This window comes from Aquarana catesbeiana, linkage group LG03 (assembly GCF_042186555.1).
Source record: "Aquarana catesbeiana isolate 2022-GZ linkage group LG03, ASM4218655v1, whole genome shotgun sequence".
Lineage (NCBI taxonomy): Eukaryota > Metazoa > Chordata > Amphibia > Anura > Ranidae > Aquarana > Aquarana catesbeiana.
The window spans coordinates 93,552,933-93,572,179 of record NC_133326.1 but is presented as its reverse complement, the minus strand read 5'-3'; positions in this window follow the sequence as shown (position 1 = coordinate 93,572,179).

Sequence of the window (19,247 nt, the reverse complement as noted above, 5' to 3'; positions counted from 1 at the left end):
GTGAAATATTAGATCAAGAATTGTAATTACATGCTTCTGTTGAACAGGAGCTGAAAAATTAGGCCTTAGGCACTGGTGCTGGTGCCACAACACTGCAACCCCTCACAGACACTCTAGTTGGAACGCAGGAACGAGCCCTGCTGCAAAGTATTGCTTCAAAAATTGTAATTACACGCCCCTGTTAGACAGGGGCAGAAAAATTGGGCCTTAGGCACTGGTGCTGGTGCCACAACACTGCAACCCCTCACAGACACTCTAGTTGGAACGCAGGAACGAGCCCTGCTGCAAAGTATTGCATCAAAAATTGTAATTACACGCCCCTGTTAGACAGGGGCAGAAAAATTGGGCCTTAGGCACTGGTGCTGGTGCCACAACACTGCAACCCCTCACAGACACTCTAGTTGGAACGCAGGAACGAGCCCTGCTGCAAAGTATTGCATCAAAAATTGTAATTACACGCCCCTGTTAGACAGGGGCAGAAAAATTGGGCCTTAGGCACTGGTGCTGGTGCCACAACACTGCAACCCCTCACAGACACTCATTCTTACAAGCTATCAGCGTGATGATTGAGGAGGAAGAGGATAATTACTCAGGGATAGTCACTCAGCATCAGCATAGGCAGTCTTTGAAGGGATCTGAGATTTCAAAAAAAATTATTCGGTTACATCAGCATCAGGTGCTTGGTAGCTGGTGGTGATCCAAGACTCATTCATTTTTATGAAGGTCAGCCGATCGACCGAGTCGGTGGACAGACGCACCCTGTGATCGGTTACCACGCCTCCAGCAGCACTGAATGTGCGTTCCGAAAGAACGCTGGATGCAGGACAGGCCAGTAGCTCAATTGCATACTGTGCAAGCTCTGGCCAGTGATCCATCCTCAAGACCCAGTAACCCAGAGGATTTTCGGTGGGAAAGGTGTCCAAGTCTGATTTTGCCCCTAGGTATTCCTGCACCATGTAAAACAGACGCTGGCGATGGTTGCTGGAACCGATCATACCTTGGGGCTGCGGACCAAAAAATTGTCTGAACGCATCGGTCAGACGGCCACCTTCTCCACCGCTCCTTCTTTGACTGACCGAAGCCTCAGCAACACGTTGTCCAGAAACAGGAGTTTGTAACCTCCCAGTCTCTGGGAACGCGTTGCACAGACCTTTCTGCAAGGCCTCCCGAAGATGTTTCATCCTCTGCTCCCTCTGCGATGGCAAGATAAGGTCCGCAACCTTACCCTTGTAACGTGGATCAAGGAGGGTTGCCAGCCAGTATTGGTCCTTCTCCTTGATACCACGAATACGAGGATCCTTACGCAGGCTTTGCAGGATCAGGGAGGCCATGCAGCGTAGGTTTGCTGAGGCATTCGGTCCGGAGTCCTCTGGGTCACTAAGAACGACATGGTCCGCAGCCACCTCCTCCCAGCCACGTACAAGTCCATGTGTTTCTTGGGACTGATCCCTTAAAGACTGCTGCTGATGCTGAGTGCCAGGCTCCACCTCCATACTGACACAATCTTCCTCCTCCTCCTCCTCCTCTTCCTCCTCGTCCTCTTCCTGTGTGATCGGCGGGCACGCAGGAACACTGTCTGGATAAAGGGGGCCTTGAGAGCTAAGGAAGTCCACCTCTTCCTGCCTTTGTTCTGCCTCAAGTGCCCTGTCCATTATTCCACGCAGCGTGTGCTCCAACAGGTGGACAAGGGGGACAGTGTCACTGATGCATGCACTGTCACTGCTCACCATCCTCGTGGCCTCCTCGAATGGTGACAGGACAGTGCATGCATCCCTGATCATGGCCCACTGGCGTGGGGAAAAAAAAACAAGCTCCCCTGACCCTGTCCTGGTGCCATAGTTGCACAGGTACTCATTGATGGCCCTCTGCTGCGTGTGCAGCCGCTGCAGCATGGCCAACGTTGAGTTCCACCTGGTGGGCATGTCACAGATTAGGCGGTTCTTGGGCAGGTTAAACTCCTTTTGGAGGTCCGTCAGCCGAGCACTGGCATTATATGACCGGCGGAAATGCACACAGACTTTCCTGGCCTGCCTCAGGACATCCTGTAAGCCCGGGTACCTGCCCAAGAACCGCTGCACCACCAAGTTAAGGACGTGAGCCAAACAGGGCACATGGGTCATTTGTCCCTGTCGGAGGGAAGAGAGGAGGTTGGTGCCATTGTCGCAAACCACCATTCCTGCCTTAAGTTGGCGTGGCGTCAACCACCTCTGAACCTGCCCCTGCAGAGCTGACAGAACCTCTGCCCCAGTGTGGCTCCTGTCCCCCAAGCACACCAGCTCAAGCACCGCATGGCATCTTTTGGCCTGCGTACTTGCGTAGCCCCTTGAATGCCTACGGAGCACCGCTGGTTCCGAGGAAGAGGCCATGGAGGAAGAAGAAGAGGAGGGGGTGGAGGAGAGAGGTGTGTCACAATCAGCATTTTGGAGGCGTGGTGGCGGAACAACCTCCAACACTACTGCACCTTGTCCTGCATCCTTCCCAGCTGCCAGCAGAGTCACCCAATGCGCCGTGAAACTTAGGTAACGTCCCTGTCCATGCCTGCTGGACCATGAGTCAGCGGTAATATGCACCTTACCGCTGACCGCCCTGTCCAGCGAGGCATGGACATTGCCTTCCACATGCCGGTAGAGAGCCGGAATCGCCTTCCGTGAGAAAAAGTGGCGTTTGGGTACCTGCCACTGAGGAACCGCACATTCCACAAACTCACGGAAGGGGGCAGAGTCTACCAACTGAAAAGGCAGCAGTTGAAGTGCTAGCAATTTTGCCAAGCTAGCATTCAACCGCTGGGCATGTGGATGGCTGGGAGCAAACTTCTTTCGGCGATGCAGCAGCTGGGGCAGGGAAATTTGCCTGGTACAATCTGACGTCGGTGTACCAAAAGCAGATTGCCCACAAGTACTTGGCTGTGACACACCTAATTCTACACCTTCATTCCTCTCACTGCAGGTCTCAGAGAGGACTGAAGGTCTAGTGGGGTTGGAAATCTCAGCTGATGAGGAGCAAGGAGAGATCCTCTTTGTTCTTTGGTGTGGGTCTTTTAGATACGCTTGCCAACGAACTGCATGGCAGGTCAACATATGTCTGGTCAAGCATGTGGTACCCAAGCGGGAGATGTTTTGGCCACGCGAGATACGCTTGAGACATATGTTGCAAATAGCAGCGGTGCGATCTGATGCACTCGTCTCAAAAAAGGCCCACACCAAAGAACTTTTTGAATAACGCGCAGAGACTGCAGCGCCCTGCACATGTGGAGCTTTGGGGTGTGATGCAGTCAATGTGCTGCCCTTAGGCTGGCCCCTGGAGGGCATCCTGCCTCGTTGGTGATGTGCCGCCGCCTCCTCCTCCTCCTCCTCCTCTCTCCTATCAGGCACCCACGTTGAGTCAGTGACCTCATCATCCCCTCCCTCCTCATCACTGGAGCAAACCTGGCAGTATGCTGCAGCAGGGGGAGCATGACTGCCAGATTGCTGTCCTTCTTGGGCACCCCCTCTGTCCGTGCTCATGTTACTGCCTTCATCGAGCTCAGTATCGTCATCGGAGCCTTCCAAACGCTGGGCATCCTCCTGGAGCATGTACCCAACACTGTGGTCAAACAGTTCGAGGGAATCCTCATGAGGACATGGTGGAGCTAGGGAAGGAGTCACTGATGACATTGAGCTGAGGGAAGAGGCCGCTGCTTTGCCAGACAAAGCACCCTGGGCATGGGTGAGAGAGGATGAGGAGGATGAGGACGGCTTGGTCATCCACTCGACCAAGTCTTCCCCATGTTGCGGCTCAACACGGCCAGCTGCCGAAAAAAAGGCCAAGCGTGTCCCATGGCCACGTGCTGATGAGGATGCACCGTCTCCACGACCAGCACTAGACACAGAGCCTGCTTGCCCTCTCTTTTTGGTTGTGACTGTCTGCCTCTCCTTCTTGGCCTTCCAGACATACTAATGGCCTGTAGCTGCACTAAGCTGGGATAGAACACCTGTAATTTTCTTCAGGTAGCTTTATATACTGTAACCAGACAAGCCTGCCTGTCAGTAGGAAGATAACAGGAACAGATCTAGCTGAACACTGTGAGCAGGACGCACTGTACTAAATGTAAATAGTCTAGCTGCCTGACCGTGGTACTAATAGGATCAAATAGAACACCTGTAATTTTCTTCAGGTAGCTTTATATACTGTAACCAGACAAGCCTGCCTGTCAGTAGGAAGATAACAGGAACGGATCTAGCTGTACACTGTGAGCAGGACGCACTGTACTAAATGTAAATAGTCTAGCTGCCTGACCGTGGTACTAATAGGATCAAATAGAACACCTGTAATTTTCTTCAGGTAGCTTTATATACTGTAACCAGACAAGCCTGCCTGTCAGTAGGAAGATAACAGGAACGGATCTAGCTGAACACTGTGAGCAGGACGCACTGTACTAAATGTAAATAGTCTAGCTGCCTGACCGTGGTACTAATAGGATCAAATAGAACACCTGTAATTTTCTTCAGGTAGCTTTATATACTGTAACCAGACAAGCCTGCCTGTCAGTAGGAAGATAACAGGAACGGATCTAGCTGAACACTGTGAGCAGGACGCACTGCACTAAATGTAAATAGTCTAGAAGATAACAGGAACGGATCTAGCTGAACACTGTGAGCAGGACGCACTGCACTAAATGTAAATAGTCTAGAAGATAACAGGAACGGATCTAGCTGAACACTGTGAGCAGGACGCACTGCACTAAATGTAAATAGTCTAGAAGATAACAGGAATGGATCTAGCTGAACACTGTGAGCAGGACGCACTGCACTAAATGTAAATAGCAGGAACGGATCTAGCTGAACACTGTGAGCAGGACGCACTGCACTAAATGTAAATAGTCTAGAAGATAACAGGAACGGATCTAGTTGAACACTGTGAGCAGGACGCACTGCACTAAATGTAAATAGCAGGAACGGCTCTAGCTGAACACTGTGAGCAGGACGCACTGCACTAAATGTAAATAGCAGGAACGGATCTAGCTGAACACTGTGAGCAGGACGCACTGCACTAAATGTAAATAACAGGAACGGATCTAGCTGAACACTGTGAGCAGGACGCACTGCACTAAATGTAAATAGTCTAGAAGATAACAGGAACGGATCTAGCTGAACACTGTGAGCAGGACGCACTGCACTAAATGTAAATAGCAGGAACGGATCTAGCTGAACACTGTGAGCAGGACGCACTGCACTAAATGTAAATAGCAGGAACGGATCTAGCTGAACACTGTGAGCAGGACGCACTGCACTAAATGTAAATAGCAGGAACGGATCTAGCTGAACACTGTGAGCAGGACGCACTGCACTAAATGTAAATAACAGGAACGGATCTAGCTGAACACTGTGAGCAGGACGCACTGCACTAAATGTAAATAGCAGGAACGGATCTAGCTGAACACTGTGAGCAGGACGCACTGCACTAAATGTAAATAGCAGGAACGGATCTAGCTGAACACTGTGAGCAGGACGCACTGCACTAAATGTAAATAGTCTAGAAGATAACAGGAACGGATCTAGCTGAACACTGTGAGCAGGACGCACTGCACTAAATGTAAATAGCAGGAACGGATCTAGCTGAACACTGTGAGCAGGACGCACTGCATTAAATGTAAATAGTCTAGATAGAAGATAACAGGAACGGATCTAGCTAAACTGAATACAGTGTATATATATATATGCAACACCTGGGATGCATATATATACACAATACACTGTAAGTGCAGCTAACTGACTGACTGTTCTGCCTAATCTATCTAACTCAAATCAAATGACACTGTCTCTCTCTCTCTCTATCTCTCAGCACACCGGAACACACACTACACAGGGCCGCCGTGCAGGCGGCCTTATATAGTGTGGGGTGTGTACTAAATCCCCTGAGCCATAATTGGCCAAAGCCACCCTGGCTTTGGCCAATTACAGCTCTCTCTACTGACGGCGCTGTGATTGGCCAAGCATGCGGGTCATAGTGCATGCTTGGCCAATCATCAGCCAGCAATGCACTGCGATGCCGCAGTGAATTATGGGCCGTGACGCGCCACACGAATTTAGCGCGAACGGCCCATATCGTTCGCAATTCGGCGAACGGGCGAACAGCCGATGTTCGAGTCGAACATGGGTTCGACTCGAACACGAAGCTCATCCCTACAGATGAGGTTTAATGTTGAGAAATGTAAAGTTATGCACTTGGGGGCTAAGAATATGCATGCATCATACATGCTAGGGGCAGTTCAACTGGGGGAATCTGTGGTGGAGAAGGATCTTGGTAGATCATAAGCTCAATAATAGCATGCAATGCCAAGCTGCGGTTTCCAAAGCGAGCAAAGTCCTTTCTTGTATTAAGAGAGGTATGGACTCCAGAGACAGAGATTATCATTTTGCCCCTGTTCAAATGATTAGTAAGACCACATTTGGAATATGCAGTTCAGTTTTTGGCACCAGTTCTCAAAAAGGATATCGGGGAACTGGAGAAAGTGCAGAGAAGGGCAACCAAACTGATAAGAGGCATGGAGGAGCTCAGCTATGAGGAAAGATTAGAGGAACTGAATGTACTCACTCTTGAGAAGAGGAGAATAAGGGGGGATATGATCAACATGTTCAAATATATAAGGGGTCCATATAGTGAACTTGGTGTTCAGTTATTCTCTTTACGGTCAACCCCGAGGACACGGGGGCACTCTTTACGTCTAGAGGAAAAGATATTTCATCTCCACTTCACAGTAAGAGCTGTGAAAATGTGAAATAGACTCCTGCCAGAAGTGGTTCTGGCCAGCTCAGTAGATTGCTTTAACCTCCCTGACGGTATTCCCGAGTGTGGCTCGGGGTTAGATTTCAGCACCATTAGTGGTAACCTCGAGCCACACTCGGGATTACATTGCAGGATCCTGGTGCAGGTTACTTACCTCGTCCCCAGGATCCTGCGATGTCTCCCCGCACTGTCTGCGGGCTCTGTCCTCTGCCCAAAGCCTCTCTGTGCCAGGCTCCATTCCCTGCGAGCGTTGCCCTGCCCTGCATGCAGTTTTATATTATATATACTGTTCTTTCTGCCTGGAAACTTGAGATTGTCCATAGCAATCAAAAAGTGTCCCTTTACGTCAAAAGTGGCTTTAGAGCAGCTAGAAAACACACTTGCAGAATTGAGCAATAGTAAATCGTGGGGAAATGTATTTTATTATTATATTATATTTTATGATTTTGTGTTTCAAACTTCATCATACCCGGGATATCTACTAGACTCTTGGTGGACAGATCTAAGTGAGTTATTGCTAAGAACTACAGACCTACAATATAAAACGCCAAATTTCTATGCAAAATAATTGTACTGTTTTGAGACACAAAAATCTGAAATAATCATACCGCCAGGAAGGTTAAGAAAGGCCTGGATACTTTCCTAAATGTGCATAATATAACTGGGTACTAACATTTATAGGTAAAGTTGATCCAGGGAAAATTCGATTGCCTCTTGGGGGATCAGGAAGGAATTTTTTTCCCCTGTTGTAGAAAATTGGAGCATGCTCTGCTGGGGTTTTTTGCCTTCCTCTGGATCAACTGTGGGTATAAAATTGGGTATATTGCATTGTACAATATTTTTTATTTTATTTATTTATTGTTTTTAAGGTTGAACTGGATGGATTTGTGTCTTTTTTCAACCTGACTAACTATGTGACTATGTATTTCTATAGAAATTGAGCACTTCAGCAAATCCTCACAATGCAATCTACAAAGAAAAACAAATGCTATACAGTATTACTTTATTTGAAAATGAATATATATATTAAGAAAATCTGTTCTAAAACAAAATATATATTATAGACATTACACTGCATTGTGACCTCATTTACGAGGTGCACACATTTTACTTAGTATTATGGATTCTTTAATTAAAAAAGACAAATTCTATGGTTACTGCTTGAGAGAGCACAGCAATATGCTTCTTTTATTGGAAGTCCATCCTTGGAAAAGATCAATATTTTTAAGTGAAAAGGGAGCAATATTGCACGAGGCAACAAAACCTCATTATACAGTAATTGCAGAAGGGAAGTAACAAAAAACAAAAAAAACAGATCTATAAACCAAAAGTATTAATATCCACTGATATTCATGCGGTTGGCTTGGATTTTTTCAAATGGGAAAATAGCAATTCTCTAAGCAAGATTTTATGCAATTAAGATCAGAAGTTACGTGAAGTCCCAATCTCAATAATTAACACACATCTGCTATACACAAAGATTCCAATTTTACAGCTAATTCAAGAAGAACTTGTGTGCAGGCCCTGTCATTTATCTGCTGATAGAATCATCCCTAGTGTGAATACATACCTTCTGTTGGTATTACTAAGAATTTATGTACAAGCTAAACTGACATTCTGTCATGGGTTACTCATGAATTAACAGTTTATTCATTAAAAATGTAGACTGGTGCATAAACAAACATTCAGCTGTGAGTTGAATTTTCAAAAACTAGAAAAAGTATTTTTAATACTAATAAAGGGTCTGGAGGATCTTAGTTATGAGGATAGGTTGCGAGCACTGAACTTATTCTTTCTGGAGAAGAGACGCTTGAGAGGGGATATGATTTCAATATACAAATACCGTACTGATGACCCTACAATAGAAATAAACTTTTTCGCAGAAGAGAGTTTAACAAGACTCATGGCCACCCATTAAAATTAGAAGAAAAGAGGTTTAACCTTAAACTACGTAGAGGGTTCTTTACTGTAAGAGCGGCAAGGATGTGGAATTCCCTTCCACAGGCGGTGGACTCAGCGGGGAGCATCAGTAGCTTCAAAAAACTATTAGATAAGCACCTGAATGACCACAACATACAGGGATATACAATGTAATACTGACACATAATCACACATAGGTTGGACTTGATGGACTTATGTCTTTTTTCAACCTCACCTACTATGTAACTATGTAACTATGTGTAGCGCTGACAACCTTTGTTTCTAGCTCTATGTGTATTATACAGTACATAGGTTGTGGACAATTGAGAAAGTACAATACGTTTGCGTTTCATGATCAAGAGGAATGACATGGAAGTGATTTATTGTTTACTTAGGAACTTTAACTCTGACCCACCCACAATGCTCCTGGACAAGGTGAGAACTGAGCTGCATTGTGGGAGGATATAAAAGGGTAAGGAGCGGCCATCTTAGGTCTCTTGTTCCTGGGACGCGTGGCCTGTTAGCAGAACCCTGTGGGTGTGTGTGTCCTACAGGGTTGCGGCCTACTTTGCGAAGGAGCAGAGCAGCTGCAAGGATCCTGCCATCACATCACAGCGTGCTGGAGCAGCCAAAGTGATCGTTCCGGAGACCCGTGGGGAAATAACCGAGGACTCCTGGTCGTTTGTGAACGGAACAGTGTGACGGCATGGTGGTGTCTCGATACGGACTGAGAACTGCTGAGACAGAGACATCCATCTGTCTGGATCTCGTGTGGTGAGAGGGTTAACACCCAGAAGTTTGTTTAACTATTACATACACAGTTAGAACTGTTACAGAGCGTTGCTGGGACTGATAGTCCCATGGAACAAGTGAAGTTGGAGAACTTTACACCTGAATAGACTTCAATGTTCAAGAATGGATGCTAGATGCTTGTTTCTTCATATAAGAACACTTAGTCAATCTGTTGGATTACAATTGTTTTAGTGTGATACATTACACTGCGCAACACCCAGGAGGAACCCCTTTGCGGATTACAATTATAAAAGCTAGCGAAGACTGAAGACGTCAGGACTACCTTTTCATTGCAGGGCCCTGCATTTAGTTACCAAGGATAGTGACTTTAAGGTCTAGAGAAGGGGGAGCTCCCAGGTATATTTGTATATAATTTGATATATTTGTGTCTGTTACTGATAGTCACAACTATTCCTTATACTGTCACAATACGTTGGTGTGATAGTATAGTCACTGTAATAATTCTTTATATAAATATATTTTTTACTAAAAGAAAGAAGTTATTTTTGGTTATTACTAAAGTTTGTGTGCAGTGCTGTCATTTCTCCTGCAGGTGGAGCTACCAACACCCAGGTAGAGGTAACTATAACTGTAAGTGAATTATTGTGGGTTAAAGTTGACACTCATATTATTACAACACTGCACTACATTTGTGTCAAGGGGATTGAACCATTTAAGAAGGGTGAAGAGCATAGAGGACAGGCCTGCTTTAAACCAGCAGCTCCACCGAGAGTTATTGCTACATGTGGGGGCTCGTCCGGGATCACTGTCACTCTAAAGCCAAACAGCCTCTTAAGAACCCTAGAATGGATCCCCCCACTGTGGCACAGTGGTGTGAGGCGGAAGGCATCTGCTCAGAAGCGAGCATGGCCATGGAACTCTGGGGAGATATCTGGGAGAAGGACCACATCAACCAAGTGGTAAAAACACTATCCCCAGGACAAAGAGCCAAAGTGGTCGCAGTAAGGCCTGATCATGAGGCGTTCTGCACCTATGTATTATTGGAATGGTGGAAGGGAGTTTCGGAAAATTTCAGGGGTGCAAGTATTGAACTCGCTGACAAGACCAAATTTCACTTGACTCGCCCAAGGGAAGAAGGGGAGAATCCTGCTACCTTCTCCCAAATGAGTCCCACAGGAATCAAGGTCCCCTCACAGTCAGCGCCGGCCGCAATTGAGCCAGAACTCATCACAGCCCTGGGAAATTTGATGTCCCAATGTCAACAAGGGAACCCAACATATTCAGGGACTGGGTACTGAAAACTGGGCATTTTCTCGGGTCAACAGCCTGTACCCAAAGGAGAAGACACATTTGAAGAATGGTTGGAACAGACCACACAGGTGCTGGATGAGTGGGACATCCCTGAAACACAAAAGAAACAGCGGATTGCTGAGAGTCTCAAAGGGCCTGCTTCCGAGGCCATTCTAAATCTAAAGCTCAGTAAACAGGAATGTGCAGCCCAAGATTACTTAGATATCCTGCAAGATGTGTTTGGACGTACTGAAAAGGTCTCTGACCTAATTTACCAATTAGAACACACCTATCAGGAAGCTGGAGAGAAGTTGTCGGACTATATGAGACAGCTGGACAAGGTCATTCATCGGATATTACTGAAGAAGGGACTAGATCCTTGTAAGGCAGATGAAATTCGAGCCAAATGGGTCTTAAGGGGTGCCCAGCATTTGGACCCCATCACCCTCCAGTTAAGGGCTCACCAAGATGGAGGTATATTAAAGTACCCAGATCTAATTCAGATTGTAAGGGAGGAAGAAGCTATTCTAGAAAGGAAGAAGGAGAACCTTCAAGAACCAAAGCACACTGTTGGAGTCCGAACAGTTAATGTGATGGAGGATGATCCCCAAATTGAGCTTCTTAAGACTCAGGTGGCTCAGTTGATGGAAATGATGGCTTTGCTGACCACAAGACCCCCAAGAGAGTATCAAATTCCACCCTTATGCCCCGTAAACACGGTTGGATTTTCCGACGGAAAATGTGTGATAGGACCTTGTTGTCTTAAATTCCTACCGTGTGTAGGCTCCATCACACATTTTCCATCGGATTTTCCGACACACAAAGTTTGAGAGCAGGATATAAAATTTTCCGACAACAAAATCCATTGTCGGAAATTCCCATTGTGTGTACACAAATCAGATGGACAAAGTGCCACGCATGCTCAGAATAAATAAAGAGATGAAAGCTATTGGCCACTGCCCCGTTTATAGTCCCGACATACATGTTTTACGTCACCGCGTTCAGAATGATCGGATTTTCCGAAAACTTTGTGTGACCATGTGTATGCAAGACAAGTTTGAGCCAACATCCGTCGGAAAAAATCCTAGGATTTTGTTGTCGGAATGTTCGAACAAAGTCCGATCGTGTGTACGGGGCATTAGAAGCAGATCTAGACTTTGTTTCAACTGTGGAGGAGTTGGGCATTTCAGGAATGTGTGCCTAAGTCCAAGGGCAGCAGTACAACGCCAAAAGCCGGCAGAAAACTTCAAAGGGCCCCAGTGGAGGAGTCAGCTGGGTGCCCTGTAACTGTCGTCAACTCCAACGAAACCCAAGTTCCCAAAGTTCTGAGAGTAAAGGGAGAAATGAAGTTGAGTGAACATCCATGGAAACGAAGAGTCAAGATATGTTCTAGTAGGCAGAAAAAGCCGAAAACCCAGGGTGAATTTCCCAGCAACTTAGTGGGACCCTCTCCGATTATCCCAATCCAGGTAGAAGGAATCTAGGCTAAGGCACTATTGGATGCCGGAGCTCAAGTGACCTTATTATACAAAGATTTCTACATGACGCATCTCCAGCATCTGCCCCTGCAAAAGTTGGAAGAATTGGAGATATTGAGTCTAGGTACCCAGAACTTTCCTTATGAGGGATATATCCCTATCAAACTCACCTTTGACCCAAATGTGTCTGGGAAGCCAGAGACTTTCGACACCCTGGCGGTTGTGTGTCCCCGACCCCCTGGGGCTCATAAAAGTTCCCTTATCATCGGAATGAATACTGATCTAGCCAGAAGACTACTGATACCGCTTGTACAGAAGGAAAGTGCTCCGGCCGTGAAGATGCATCCCATGCTAACCCAAGCATACAGGAACATAGTACACAAACAAAAGTCCCCACCAGAACGGGTGGGAAAAGTTTGACGTTTGGACCGAAATGAAGAACTGCTACAACCGGGTGAAGTGGTATGCATGAGAGCCTCTGTCAAGTTGAGTTGGAGACAACCTGGTCCTTTCATTGTCTTAGAGACGGACACTCGGGAAGAAGATGTGTGTCTGGAGATGCTCCCAAAAGTGTTATCCACTTAAGGCACTTAAGAGAAGCAGGGGGAGAGTCTCAGTCAGGGTTCGGAACACGACAGCTTTGCCTGTGAAGATACCAGCAAGAATGCTACTTGGGCAGGCGAATCAAGCAACCCCGGTTTCGCCAAGAGATGTGAAGAAGGGGCCAGAAGAGGAGATTCCCATAGAGAATTTTTACCCGAAAAACACCTCCCTTACGCCTGTATGGATGGAGAGGGCCAAAGCCTAGCTCATGAGATGGAAGGAAGTTTTCTCTAAAAGCGAGTTTGATGTGGGGTATGCCAAGAGTGCAGAGCACAAGATCCGGTTGGAGGAAGACAAACCTTTTCGGGAAAGGGTCAGGAGAATCCTGCTGGGAGATCTTGAAGACCTTCGAGAACAGCTGGCTGAGCTGAAGAGGACTGGGATTATCAAGGAGTCCAGGAGTCCATACGCCTCTCCGATAGTGGTGGTGAGGAAGAAAAATGTGTCACTCTGGCTATGCATCGACTACAGGACTCTGAACCGAAGGACCATTCCTGATCAATACACTACCCCCCGTATAGAAGATGCGCTACAGAGCCTATCAGGAGCGAAGTGGTTTAGTGTATTAGATCTGAAGAGTGGCTATTATCAGATCCCCATGAGTCCTGAGGATAGGGAGAAGACTGCTTTCATCACCCACGTGGGGTTCTATGAATTCAACCAGATGCCACAAGGTCTGTCTGGGGCCCCAGCAACTTTCCAGCGGCTCATGGAGAAGATGGTAGGTGACATGAATTTGATTGAGGTCTTAGTATACTTAGACGATATCATTGTGTTTGGCCGAACTATTGAAGAGCATGAAGAGGCTACATGAAGAGGGTTTGAAACTTTCAATGGAGAAGTGTCAATTCTACCAATCTTCAGTGAACTATCTGGGACACATCGTGTCTGAAGAAGGGATAGCAACTGACCCCGAGAAATTGGAAGCTGTTACCTCTTGGACAAGGCCCACGAATGTGACTGAGCTCAGGTCATTCCTAGGATTCTGCTCCTACTACCGGAGGTTTGTGGAGGGATTCGCAAAGATAGCTCACCCACTTACAGAATTACTGAAGAATCAGGAAGAGGCTGATGTGGATTCGGAGAAACCTGGGAGACAAAAAGAAGGGCCCCGGAAGAAAAAGGAATCTATCATGGATCAGTGGACCCAAGAATGTGAAGAGACATTCAGTCTGTTGAAGAAGAGTCTTACAACTGTTCCAGTGTTAGCTTATGCGGATCCTACCAAGCCCTATGAACTGCATGTGCATGCCAGCCGAGATGGGCTGGGCGGAGTGCTCTATCAGAATCACAATGGACAATTAAGGCCTGTTGCTTATGTGAGCCGAAGCTTGTCTCCTGCTGAGAAGAACTACCCAACTCATAAGCTTGAGTTTCTGGCCTTAAAGTGGGTTGTGGTGGACAAGCTGAGAGATTATCTGTATGGTGCCGAATATGTAGTTAAAACAGATAACAACTCCCTCACATACTTATTCACCACAGCAAAATTGGACGCTACAGGTCATAGGTGGTTGGCTGCTCTCTCAACATTCTCCTTCAGCCTGAAATACAGACCGGGAGTGGGCAACAGAGATGTAGATGCACTGTCAAGAAGACCCCACAGTCCCCTGAGCTCACAAGAGGATTGGACTCAACTTGCCCCTGAAGGAGTAAGAGCCCTTTGTGAAGGAGCAGTAAAGCAGGAGAAAGGTGGAGCCAGAGCTGAAGAGATTGGAGTGACTACAGCAGGAGTACCCAGGTATTACTGTAATGTCTCCCAGATTGCTGCAGAGGGTTTACCTAAGTTATCAAGTAAAGATCTTAGGAGAGATCAGCAAGAAGATCTACTTTGCAGCTTGGTATTGGAAGCTCTGGAGGGTAAACACCCTGATTTACTTTTGAGAAGTGCCCGAAAAGAAGCTCTGTTGTTACACAAAGAGTGGGATCAGTTGCAGTTGTTGCAAGGGGTGGTCTACCGAAGGGGCCCCTCTTAAGATCCAGAGGAGAAGTGGCAACTGTTGCTGCCAGAGAAGCACAGAGAGACAGTGTTAATTGCTCTGCATGATTGTCATGGGCATTTGGGGTCAGAGAGAACTCTTCAGTTGATAAGAGATAGATTCTACTGGCCTTACATGAGGAAAGAAGTGGAGAGTTACTGTCACTCCTGCCATAGGTGTATCCAGAGAAAGATGCTGCCACAACGGGCAGCCCCAATGGGACATTTATCAAGCCAAGGCCCCATGGGTCTAGTTTGCATAGATTTCCTGTGTCTAGAGTCTGACTTGAGTAGGCAAGGAAATATTCTGGTAGTCACAGACCATTTTACCAGATATGCTCAAGCTTTCTCCACGAAAGATCAGAAGGCAGTCACAGTGGCAAAGACATTAGTGGAGAAGTTCTTTGTCCATTACGGCTTACCACAGAGGATCCACTCAGATCAAGGAAGAGACTTTGAGAGTACACTCATCAGGAGGTTGCTGGATCTATTAGGAATTCAAAAGTCCAGAACTACACCCTATCATCCGCAAGGAGACCCTCAGCCAGAGAGGTTTAATAGAACTCTTCTTAATATGTTAGGGACACTAACCTCTGAACAAAAGCCCAACTGGAGTAAGCATATTGCCGCTTTAGTGCATGCATATAACAGCACCAAGAGTGATGTCACCAGATATTCACCTTATCGGCTGATGTTTGGGCGTGAGGCTAGGTTACCAGTGGATCTAGCTTTTGGGATTTCTCTGGATCACACCTTAGAGGCTTCTCGTCGAGGATATGCAAATAGGCTGAGAAGGAGCCTGAAGGTTGCCTATGAGAAGGCCCGGACTATGTCAGACAGCAGAGGGAGTAGAAATAAGAGAAACTTTGACCTCAAAGTGAGGATCCAAGATCTTCAACCCGGTGACCGTGTCCTATTAAGGAATTTGGGTATTCCTGGCAAACACAAGTTGGTGAATCACTGGAGATAACAGCCATACATTGTATGTAAACAGCTTCCAGGACTCCCAGTATTTGAAATCAGGCCAGAAGGAAGTGCTGGACCAACTAAGACTTGGCATCGGAATCACCTTTTGCCTCTCACTGATGCAGTCAGGATAATCCCTGAGGAGGAGTTATCATCTACATCAGAGGATGTACAACGACCTGTAACTAGGTCCCAGTCTGGGCTTTTGACAGCTGAAGACAATGAGGAGAGAGAGCTAGACATTAGCTGGTTGTGGTCATCTAACACACCCGAAACTGAAGCGGGTGTTTCATCACCAACAGCCGAAGAGAGTAGTGAGGCTCTCAGGCCAGAAGCTCCGGAGTTTGTGCCATTGTCTGAAAAAGCTGAGAAGTGTTTATCTTCCACTGAAGAAGAAGAAAATAGTGTCCATTCAGAAATAGAGGACACACCAAAAGACCAGAGGGGAAAGTGGGACATTCGCCCACCCAAGAGACTAACATACGATACATTGGGCGAGTGTTCTGAAACAACAAAAGGAATGCTGATGAGCCTAGTTCCTCCTCAGTCAACCTGGACAAAGAGAGCCCTGTTTCACCCCTTGACACATCTGTATCTGATACTAAGGTGACAGTTGTGGGTACACAGAGTAGCTTTCCAACAACTGAGAATTGGTGGGAGGCTCCTCTGTCGGTCCTGTGCACTCGGTTAAAGGCTAAGATGTGTAGCCGGAACAAGGTCTTACATATCTTTGGGGACCAAAGATTTAAAGCAGGGGGAGTATGTAGCACTGACAACCTTTGTTTCTAGCTCTAAGTACAATACGTTTACATTTCATGATCAAGTGAAATGACATGGAAGTGGTTTATTGTTTACTTCGGAACTTTAACTCTGACCCACCCACAATGCTCCTGGACAAGGTGAGAACTGAACTGCATTGTGGGAGGATATAAAAGGGTAAGGAGCGGCCATCTTAGGTCTCTTGTTCCTGGGACGCGTGGCCTGTTAGCAGAACCCTGTGGGTGTGTGTGTGTCCTACAGGGTTGTGGCCTACTTTGCGAAGGAGCGGAGCAGCTGCAAGGATCCTGCCATCACATCACAGCGTGCTGGAGCAGCCAAAGTGATCGTTCCGGAGACCCGTGGGGAGATAACAGAGGACTCCTGGTCGTTTGTGAACGGAACAGTGTGACGGCGTGGTGGTGTCTCGAGACTGAGAACTGCTGAGACAGAGACATCCATCTGCCTGGATCTCATGTGGTGAAAGGGTTAACACCCAGAAGTTTGTTTAACTATTACATACACAGTTAGAACAGTTACAGAGCATTGCTGGGACTGATAGTCCCACGGAACAAGTGAAGTTGGAGAACTTTGCACCTGAATAGACTTCAATATTCAAGAACGGATGCTAGATGCTTGTTTCTTCATATAAGAACACTTAGTCAATCTGTTGGATTACAATTGTTTTAGTGTGATACATTACACTGCGCAACGACCAGGAGGAACCCCTTTGCGGATTACAATTATAAAAGCTAGCGAAGACTGAAGACTAGGGATGAGCTGAACACCCCCCTGTTCGATTCGCACCAGAACATGCGAACAGGAAAAAAGTTCGTTCGAACACGCGAACACTGTTAAAGTCTATGGGACACGAACATGAATAATCAAAAGTGCTAATTTTAAAGGCTTATATGCAAGTTATTGTCATAAAAAGTGTTTGGGGACCTGGGTCCTGCCCCAGGGGACATGGATCAATGCAAAAAAAGTTTTAAAAATGGCCGTTTTTTCAGGAGCAGTGATTTTAATAATGCTTAAAGTCAAACAATAAAAGTGTAATATCCCTTTAAATTTCATAGCTGGGGGTGTCTATAGTATGCCTGTAAAGGGGCGCATGTTTCCCGTGTTTAGAACAGTCTGACAGCAAAATAACATTTCAAAGGAAAAAACCCATTTAAAACTACTCGCGGCTATTGCATAGAAGTTCATTGATAAAAACGGCATGGGAATTCCCCACAGGGGAACCCCAAACCAAAATTTAAAAAAAAAATGACGTGGGAGTCCCCCTAAATCCCATACCAGGCCCTTCAGGTCTGGCATGGATATTAAGGGGAACCCCGGCCAAAATTTTAAAAAAAAATGACGTGGGGTTCCCCCTAAACTACATACCAGACCCTTCAGGTCTGGTATGGATTTTAAGGGGAACCCCGCACCGAAAAAAAAAAAAAAAAACGGCGTGGGGTCCCCCCAAAAATCCACACCAGACCCTTATCCAAGCACGCAACCTGGCAGGCCACAGGAAAAGAGGGGGGGACGAGAGTGCAGCCCCCCCTCCTGAACCGTACCAGGCCACATGCCCTCAACATTGGGAGGGTGCTTTGCGGTAGCCCCCCAAAACACCTTGTCCCCATGTTGATGAGGACAAGGGCCTCATCCCCACAACCCTGGCCGGTGGTTGTGGGGGTCTGCGGGCGGGGGGCTTATCGGAATCTGGAAGCCCCCTTTAACAAGGGGACCCCCAGATCCCGGCCCCCCCCTGTGTGAAATGGTAAGGGGGTACTTACCCCTACCATTTCACTAAAAAACTGTAAAAAATGTTAAAAATGACAAGAGACAGTTTTTGACAATTCCTTTATTTAAATGCTTCTTCTTTCTTCTATCTTCCTTCATCTTCTTCTTCTGGTTCTTCTGGCTCTTCTGGTTCTTCCACCGGCGTTCTCGTCCAGCATCTCCTCCGCGGCGTCTTCTATCTTCTTCTCCTCGGGCCGCTCCGCACCCATGGCATGGGGGGAGGCTTCTGCTCTTCTCTTCATCTTCTTCTTCATCTTCTTCTCTTCTTCTCTTCTTCATTTTCTTCTCCGGGCCGCTCCGCACCCATGCTGGCATGGAGGGAGGCTCCCGCTGTGTGACGGCATCTCCTCATCTGACGGTTCTTAAATAACGGGGGGCGGGGGCACCCGGTGACCCCGCCCCCTCTGACGCACGGTGACTTGACGGGACTTCCCTGTGATGTCACGGGAATGCCACAGGGAAGTCCCGTCATGTCCTGTGCGTCAGAGGGGGGGGCGGGGTCACCGGGTGGCCCCGCCCCCCGTTATTTAAGAACCGTCAGACGAGGAGACGCTGTCACACAGCAGGAGCCTCCCTCCATGCCAGCATGGATGCGGAGCGGCCCGGAGAAGAAAATGAAGAAGAGAAGAAGAGAAGAAGGAAGAAGAGAAGAAGATGAAGAAAAAGATGAAGAGCGGGAGCCTCCCCCCATGCCATGGGTGCGGAGCGGCCCGAGGAGAAGAAGATAGAAGACGCCGCGGAGGAGATGTTGGACGAGAACGCCGGAGGAAGAACCAGAAGAACCAGAAGAAGAAGAAGATGAAGGAAGATAGAAGAAAGAAGAAGCATTTAAATAAAGGAATTGTCAAAACTGTCTCTTGTCATTTTTAACATTTTTGACAGTTTTTTAGTGAAATGGTAGGGGTAAGTACCCCCTTACCATTTCACACAGGGGGGGCAGGATCTGGGGGTCC